The 9,389-nt window shown below is 41.5% G+C and overlaps 1 pseudogene; it reads left to right on the top strand.

Moving 5' to 3' along the window:
- The first annotated feature begins 1,592 nt into the window (after positions 1-1,592).
- LOC142430776 (3-hydroxyisobutyrate dehydrogenase, mitochondrial-like) lies at positions 1,593-2,624 on the top strand (annotated as a pseudogene).
- The last annotated feature ends 6,765 nt before the right edge of the window (positions 2,625-9,389 follow it).

The raw sequence follows: 9,389 nt of genomic DNA on the forward strand, positions 1-9,389 counted from the left end.
AGTAGATAACTGGAGCAAATATGATTGCATTTGCCTTGAAGCCATAGTTTCTATCATTTCCACCTTTCAGGATTTTGAGAGACGCAGTGCACCTTGATTAAGTGACCGACCAAGCTCAACCCCAGGAGATGGGGGACTACGAAACCCACCCAGAACATCTGCGTCTAGAGCTCTATGTGTTGCTGCTTCAAGTGCAGGAAGAACTCGGGAGCTCAGTGAGAACATGTACCAACCCTGTTAGGAAAGTGATGTGCAGATGGGTCAAGTCATGAGGGTGACATTTAAGGAGACCCCTATGAACCACTGCTATGAAATTATCTGAGACAATCATTGCAGTCAAACTCAGAGATGGAGGTGAGCTGAACTCGTGTGCAGCTACATCACGGTCTCAAGCTTAAATCGGTCAGACAAGCTCCAAGAGCAGATGGTGAGATGGGGGGTTGGTGAAATGAACAAGATCAGGTGATGCTATGCGTGTGTGCATATGAAAAGGGAGCTGACTCAATGATCTCCTAACGAAAAATGCTAGATTGTCCTGTGCTTGAACCCCTGGATTGTAGCGAGTACAATGTGTCTTCATTTCAAAGCAATTGCTTATTCCCTTCAGCAAATTTGGGCCCAAAGCCGTCCAGGTGACCAACACCTTGCGCTTGGATTTCCCCATTGTAAAAATTTATGTTAATTTGGAGATATACAGATTCCAATTCACCTAATTCAACCCAAAGTCTGGAGGAAATGTTTTAAATTCTGTTAGGAGCAAGGAAACTGAATGGGGATTGAGTTTTAAAACTGCATGTTCAGAGATAGTGTCCCAGCTTCTATAGTCAATAATATGAACAGTTTTTCCAAAATTAGACACTCCTTGAGTTTAGGGAATACATTTAAGTGAGATCCATGAAGAATTGTGATGGGACTGAGCCCAGAGCACAAAGAGAGAAGCTGTCTTTGGTTCGAAATGCTCATATTTCAATTGAACCAGAGTCCCCTGAGTAAGGGACATTTAAAGGATGCCTATGCTTATTCTTTAAATTTTGAGGATCAGTTGCATGAATGGACCTGATTTTAATGAAGAGTGCCTGTTGGGTCTAAAGAAAATGTCTTTTGGTTCAAGATCTAAAACACTGTTCTTGGCTCTCGTTCTCACTCTGGTTCTTTTCTTAAATGATTATTTTTCCATTCACTGCTCTACTGAATCTTTATACTTGAAAGCATGACACAGCTGAATTTGTATCATTTTGGATATTCCAGCAAACAAAGGGTATGTGTGTGTCTCTATTCAGGATCTTGCCTTTTTTAGAGACTACAGAATTAAAATATTGTCTTGTCTTGGGCCCAACTTTTCTAGGTGGCACGTTCTTCCCAGAGAAACTATGGCACTTGAATTTCATTACTTACAATGACATTGACCTCAGTCATTAGGCTCTGGGATGTAGTGTGTAAATTACTTGTAAGAGTGGTGGGGGGCAGGCGGGGCGCGTGTAGGAGGGGCCGGGCGCATGTGCGTGGGCTCCCTGCCAGGCGGCGCACACTCCCAGTCGGCAAGGCCGGGAAAGGTGGTGGAGGTCACCACCAGAAGGCGGGGCGGGGGCAGCATGGCAGCCTCCTTTTGGCTCTGGGGAGCTGCCTCCAGTCTCCACTACTGGAGCCTCTGGCAGCAGCCTGCTGCGGCTGGCCTTGCAGCAGTGTGTTCTAGGTCAATGGCCTCTAAGACTACAGTTGGACTCATAGAAATGGGCAACATGGGGAATCCAATGGCAAAAAACCTGATGAAGCACGGCTATCCACTCATCCTTTGCGATGTCTTCCCAGATGCCTGCAGAGAGTTTCAAGATAAAGGTGAACAGGTGGTGTCTTCCCCAGCTGATGTAGCCGAAAAAGCTGACAGAACCATTACAATGCTTCCTACCAGTATGAATGCAATAGAAGTTTATTCTGGAGCAAATGGAATTCTAAAGAACGTGAAGAAAGACTCCTTACTAATAGATTCCAGTACTATTGATCCATCAGTTTCAATAGAATTGGTTAAAGAAGTTGAGAAAATGGGAGCATTTTTCATGGACGCCCCTGTGTCTGGTGGTGTGGGAGCTGCCCGATCCGGGAACCTCACATTTATGGTGGGAGTTGTGGAAGAGGAATTTGCTGCTGCCAAGGAGCTGCTGGGGTGCATGGGCTCCAATGTGTTGTACTTTGGAGCCGTTGGCACTGGGCAGGCTGCCAAGATCTGCAACAACATACTACTAGCTATTAGTATGATTGGAACTGCCTGAAGCTATGAATCTTGGAATCAGGCTGGGGCTTGACCCAAAACGATTGGCTAAAATCCTAAATATGAGCTCCAGACGGTGTTGGTCAAGTGACACTTAAAATCCTGTGCCTGGAGTGATAGATGGCGTGCCTGCGGCTAATAACTACCAGGGTGGATTTGGAATGAGACGCATGGCTATGGATCTGGGGCTAGCACAAGACTCTGCTACCAACACCAAGAGCCCGATTCTTCTGGGCAGTCTGGCCCATCAGCTGTACCAGATGATGTGCGCAAAGGGCTACTCAAAGAAAGACTTCTCATCTGTGTTCCAGTTCCTTCGGGAGGAGGAGACCCTCTGAGTTTGTCCTTTGGTTGTGGACACTGTTGGAAACCAGACTGTATCTTGGCACGTCTCCTTATAGGTCACAGCAGAAGTAAATGGGTCTGATCAGAGGTCAGATGCTTACTCTAATTATCTAGTAAATCCTAGGACCCTCCCATCCATTTTTAACTTCGGCTTCTCTTAGGATATTCAGCACACATATTTATCTGTATTTCTTTTTCACTCAAGTCACGGATGGATTCTATTGTAACTAATTTACCTAAAAAAAGAAAATCGATGTCTCTTTATATTCAGCTAAATCGTTGAGTACTTCAATCAGGATATTACCTACTTTATAAATAAAATAATTTTTCAATCCAGTGGGAAAAAAGTGGTGGGGTTGGTGATGACTGTGAGCCTAGGTAGGAAAAATCCTAGCTGCTGACTGGAAACATCTTCCAGAGGTGTCAGGTCATATGTGTATACATACAATGTAAAGCTTGAAGTGAGATATGTCCTTTGGAACCAGCATCTGATTTACCCTTTCCTGGTCTTCTGAATTCGGACTAACTAGAATACACCACCACTTGATTCATTTCCTCAAACTTCCATGATTTTCTGTTGGACTTTGCAGTGCTATGCAGAACCAAGAAACATGAGGGGATATCCTCACGGGTGGAGTGGGTGGAAATTGGAAATGAATGTCTTCGTAGAAGAGTTGGACGTTTAGGGCATTACCAACCCCAACTCCTTGTGACTAATCTGGTATTAATGCTTCTCAAAGATGTTATTTCCACACAAGGGAAACTACTAAGGACTATGAGAAGGTTGATTCAGAGATGTCAAGGTGTACAGAAAAAAAATGGGTCTTGGAGAGTGTGAAGTTTGAAGATACCATGGGGTGCAATTGATAGTTTCAACAAACGATATCCTGTTCACTCTCTGGGGCACAGAACATAGGGGAGCCCAAGGCAAGACATGGGCAATGAGGGGCTGGAAGGCGAGAACACTGCGCCCAGAAATTCTGGGCATTCTTTGAACTTTACCACATACCTTTTGAGAGAAACATGCATATGAGTTCAAACAGTTACACTACAGCGGACTCAGAAGGAAGAAGGGGTCTGAGCTCTGTCACTTTCTGTTTATAAGGACAGGACTCCATCTAATGCAAATTATTCTTCAGGCACTAGGGTACAACTTCACCTTGGACTGGGTTATCCATCAGTTCTCTTAAGACAGGGCTGTAGGTTCCTTGGGAAAGCACAGCTGTAGTCCAAAGATGCTATTGCTGTGTGTTCTCCTGTGCCTGGTGACAGTTCCCCAAGGTGGAGATTCAGATATCTGACGTGGGTCTTTGGGGATGGTTGTGACTTTGAGTGACTGATGGGGACCGTCTCTTTTAGTTTACAGGTGTCCTGTCCCAGGTGCAGTTTCAGGAGTCAGGTTCAGGACTCGTGAAGCCCTACAAGAAGCTGTCCCTCACCTGCACTGTCTCTGGTTTCTCTATCACAAGCAGTGGTTACTGCTGACAATGGCTCCGCCAACCCTCGGGGAAAGGGCTGCAGTGGATGGGATGCATATACCATGGGGGTAGTACATATTATAACCCATCCTTCCAAAGCTGACTATCACCAGAGACACATCGAATTTTCAGTACTCCCTACAGCTGAGCTCCATGACTGCTGAGAACACGGCCATGTATTACTGTGCAAGGGAAACACCTTGAAGGGAATTCAGTGTGATCTCAGACACAAACCTCCCCTGCAGGGGAGACACTGGACAGCAGGGGGCACGCAGGACCCACTGAACACACATACCCAGCCTTAAACAGGCAGAGATGGATGACAGGGAGGATTTCCTGTTGGAATTGGGCATCCTCTCTTAACTCTCAGTAACCCTAAGGGCAGTTTTTGTTTGTTTTTTCTTTAAATTTTCTCCTCTCTTCAGTCTTGAAAGTAAGAACTAGCATTCTGTATTTGCATCACAAATATTAAAAGTGACTCTGATCCCTCATTATCATCATACATGGCCCATTTTTCTTCTGCAGAAACAGATTTTTACGGGCACTCTCACCCTGTCCATTTTTCAAAACTGTTGACAATGAAATACAGGCAAGTACAGATTCATGAGTGCAATTCATGATTTTAAATATCCGGAGCTCGTTGCTCTATTACAGTCCAAGTTCTGGTCTCTCACAAGGTGTCTATCTGCTTTATTCCCTGAGCACTGTGGGTCGTGATTGATTAATATACTCTATGTCTCAGAAAATAATTGTGGTCTTCTGGGCCTAAAATGGTGGTGACCTGTCATTAGTGATACTTGATACCTAATGTCTCCCTTGATACAAACACAAGTGCTCCGAGCATGGAGCATAGACCCCTGACACTGGGAACAGGTGAACTGGAATGACTTGCCTGGTGGGTGGAGTCATTAGTAAGATCATTCATTGGCATCACAATGAAGGGAGCGCTCATTGGAAGGACAATTTTGATTAAAAAATAGCAAGTATGTCACCAGAAGAGGAAATTGCAGACTACTATCACAGAATGCTCTTTAGAATTGAGAACCGTGTGATTTCTCACATATTTTGAACCTGTGCTAAGGGGATCCAGGTCCTAAAGAACACCCTGTTTGGCAGAGTGTCAGCAAAACAGAGGAAAACGCTCAGGTAGATGTACAGACAGAGTGGCTGCAAAAGTGTTCTCACACTTAGGAGGAAGTGAGGCTGGTTCAAGATGTGGCAGTTGTATTTTTCCGGGTAGACTAGGGAAGCAAAGTCATAAACAGGCATATTTGTATAAGAGAGAGTTTTATATAATTGTACATTAAGAAAGTATCCCAACCCAGTCCAATCCAAGGCCATAAGTCCCATATTCACCCATATGTCTGATACCAATCTATAAAGTCCTCTTTAGACTCAAGAAACACTTGCAGTGACACTGAGTGCAGGAGATTACAGGCCAGTGGGTAGAAAGTCTTTGGATTCAGTGGCACTGTAATCATCTCATCTCTGGCAGGGTCTTAATGTGGCTTCTTAAACTTCCAGGGCTGTATGCGGGTAGGTCCCTGTGGCTTCATCTCAGGGATATCTCGCAGGAAGTGAGCAGAGAGAGAGAAGTGTCTCTCACCTTTAAGGAGGAAAATACCGATTTCCCAGAATTATCAGGAGAAGGCCATGCCTACCTAGAGGCCCCATCTGATTGACAGGCTAGACTCCACCCATACACTCTTAATCTTCACACTGATAAAGGATTATATAACTACCACAGCAGTTTGTGTATTTGTTCTGTTGTACACACAGCCATTATGAGTAAAACTGACTCAAATTCTCTAAGCAACATCTCTGATATAGTGAGGTTCAGAAAATTGAGATTAATTCTGGCTAGCCAAAAGTAATTACCTAAAATAATAATAATAATAATATATTACACCCTTTTATATTCAGAAAGTATTAAATTATTTAATATTTAAAATTCAATACATATACTATTCCTTATTAATGTTAACTATGTATCTATCAAACAATCAGGAATAGGTAATAAATCCTATATACAAAGAGTATAAACAACTCTACCCTCCCTGGTGCCATAGTGGATTTCACATTGGGATGTATGTACAAGGTAAGCAGTTCAAGACCCCCAGACACACCAAGGGAGTCATATGAGGCTCTACAAAGATTGACAAGGATTGTAAATTATACAATCCAAATCCAAAGGAGGGAATAGTGTCCGAGCTTACATTATGAGATTCCGGTGTGCAAAAGGGTGTGGGTGACAGTGGATGCTCAAACGACATTTTCAGGATCTACACAGGGACGAAGCCTTCAGTGATTTCCTTCTCATCATAACGGAGGAATGGGAATAACCTCGTGATCAGGCAGAGTACTGGAGAGATGACTATTGTAGATTAAAATGATAAATCTGCAGAGACAATAACTAGAATAAGGAGTCCTGGGGGAAATAGCAAGGGAGGTGGGAAGCAAACCAGAGTTGATATAAAGGAGTTCAAGAAGGAAGAAAATGTTCTGATTGTGGGAGAGATTGTACAACACTGGTTAAGGTGTTTAACTACTGATTGGTATGATGTCTGGATTAGGTCCTAATAAAATGGTTTAAAAGAAAAACTTAAAGGATTTTAATTGCTGAACAAATATTTTTAAACATTTTTCTTTTGAATATGTTTAACAATTACTTTTATAGGAGTGGTTGATACCAAGCGGCTCAAGTAGACAGAAAATATTTTGAAAATGATGATGGCACCATATGTACAAATGAGCTCAATGAAATTGATGTATGCCCCCAATAAGCTGATGATGCCCGGCTATCAAAAATATAGCATCTGTGGTTTTAAAGGCTTGAAGATAAACAAGCAGCCACCGCGCTCAGAAGCAACAAAAGCCACATGGAAGAAGCACATCAGTCTGTGTGACCACGAGTTGTTGAAAGGATCAGATACCAAACATCAAAGAAGAAAATATCATACCATTGTAAATGAGGGTGAATGAAGAGTGGAGATCCAAAACCCACCTGTAGGCAGCTGGACAACCCCTCACAGAAGGGTCGCAGGAAGGAGAAGAGCCAGTCAGGTTGCAGGGTAGCAAAGATGAAACACAACGTTCCTGTAGTTCCCTCCTCCCCCCGACCCCGCTGCACTATCATGATGCCAATTCTACCTTACAAATCTGGCTAGACCAGAGGATGTACACTGGTACAGATAGGAACTGAAACACAGGGAATCCAGGACAGATCTCTTCAGGACCAGTGGTGAGAGTGGCAAATCCTGGAGGGTGGAAGGAAGGTGGGGTAGAGAAGGGGAACTGATTACGAGGATCTACATATAACTTCCTCCCTGGAGCATGGACAACAGGAAAGTGGGTGAAGAGAGATGTCGAACAATGCAAGATATGAAAAATAATAATCATTTATAAATTATCAAGGGTTCATGAGGGAGGGGGAAATGGGGAGGGAGAGAGGAAAATGAGGAGCTAATATCAAGGACTCCAGCAGAAAGCAAATGTTTTGAGAATAATGATGGCAACAAATATACAAATGTGCTTGACACAATGGGTATGTGTATGAATGGTGATAAGTGTTGTATGAGCCCGCAATAAAATGATTTTTAAAATTACTTTTATAAAATAATGTTGCACATTAAAAAAGAAATCTAACATCGATTTAAAACTATCTATACATATTTCATAATAAAATTGGCAAGTTTTTTCCATGGTAAGAACCTATTCACAGTGTCTGAAACACTCAGTTTAGTGTCCTATCTTCTTAGCAGATGCCTTGGAAAGCAGTGAGGTGTGGGATTCTTCTCAGAATCTGTGGTTTCCACACCTTGTCACCACCTCTCTAGAGATTCCCAAGCACAGTAACTCTAGGGAAATTTTATGACAGGGACCACTCCTCTTTCATGGGGATGGACTTTGTCTTCCACTGATCATCCCAGAAATTATTTCAAAGCAATATTTCTTTGTGAGACTTTGGTGTTGCAGTTCAGGGAACTAAAAAGCATCAATAATGGCTAAGTTTAGAAACAATGCAGAATTGGTTCTAACATTTATCATGTTAAAACTAAATCTGGGGAGAAGGAGTAATGGAGGGGAAAAAGAGGAGCTGATAGTAAGGGCTCAATAAAAAGTAAATGAATAGAAAAGAACAATGGCAACATATGTACAAATATGCCTGGTATAACTGATGTATGGATTGTAATAAGAGTTGTAAAAAACCCCAATAAAATGATCTTTTAACAATAAAAGACTAAATCTTTCCCCTACCTTCACATATCATCAATCTTCTGATTTCTATGAATACTCATTAATTATGTTACAGCAATATCTTCTTTAGAATAACCTGGGTAATGTTATATACATTGATAGTAACAATCTCACATTGCAGAGGAAATTTTTTTCTCCCAGAGACACCTTTCAATTCTTGAAATTTATCTCAGTTTGCCAAACCTAGGGATATTCTGCTGGAAGTAGTAGGTAGAATCCAGGGATTCTTATTTTTAAAATCACAAATAATTATACAACCCAAAATATCAATTATGCTAAGATTAAAAAACTTTATTACAAAGTCTTAAAACTTACCACATAAGTACAAATGTGCATCTGCAGAGTAAATGACAATTTATGAAAATTATACTCATGACAATCTTCACCAAATCAAACTAGAATCCTTAGCATTTTATAAATATGTAGATATGTTATTAATATATTCACACTTGTATTTATTCACACATTCATACAAAATTTAACCTAGCCAAGAAGAGCTATAATTTATATGAGTTAGTAAAATAAATTCTGCATTCATGTCTTTGCCAAATAAAACATGCTTAAACATGCCTCTGCTATCAGTGGATGTCTGTGGCCACATTTTTTCAGTAATACACTTAACTTGGTTTCATTAGGGTGGCTTAAAATACATCTGTTTGTGTGGAAGTCATGAAAGAAAGAGAAAGAAAGAAAGTTGGCCAACAGGAATTCTGTCTTCTGCACACAATACAGTTTTAAAATGGATCAAGTATAAAGAATATAGTGGAAACTTTACAGATGAGCCAAGAGGGAGAAAAAGCCAACTAAAACAAATGAAGAAACTGGATGACATGAAGTACTAGTGGAAGAAGACTGTTGTGGAACCATTGAGGAGGTGACTAATGAAGTTGGAATCCCACATAGTTCAGCATTATAAATTGTTAAGTGATAATTTTGGTTTATTGATTGGTGCCAGAAACCAGTACACACATATCAGTGAGCTCAAAAATTGATATTATACAACTGTTTTTTTTTAAATTGAAGTAATGAAACCCCTTTTATGT

Source organism: Tenrec ecaudatus, chromosome 17 (genome assembly GCF_050624435.1).
Source record: "Tenrec ecaudatus isolate mTenEca1 chromosome 17, mTenEca1.hap1, whole genome shotgun sequence".
NCBI lineage: Eukaryota > Metazoa > Chordata > Mammalia > Afrosoricida > Tenrecidae > Tenrec > Tenrec ecaudatus.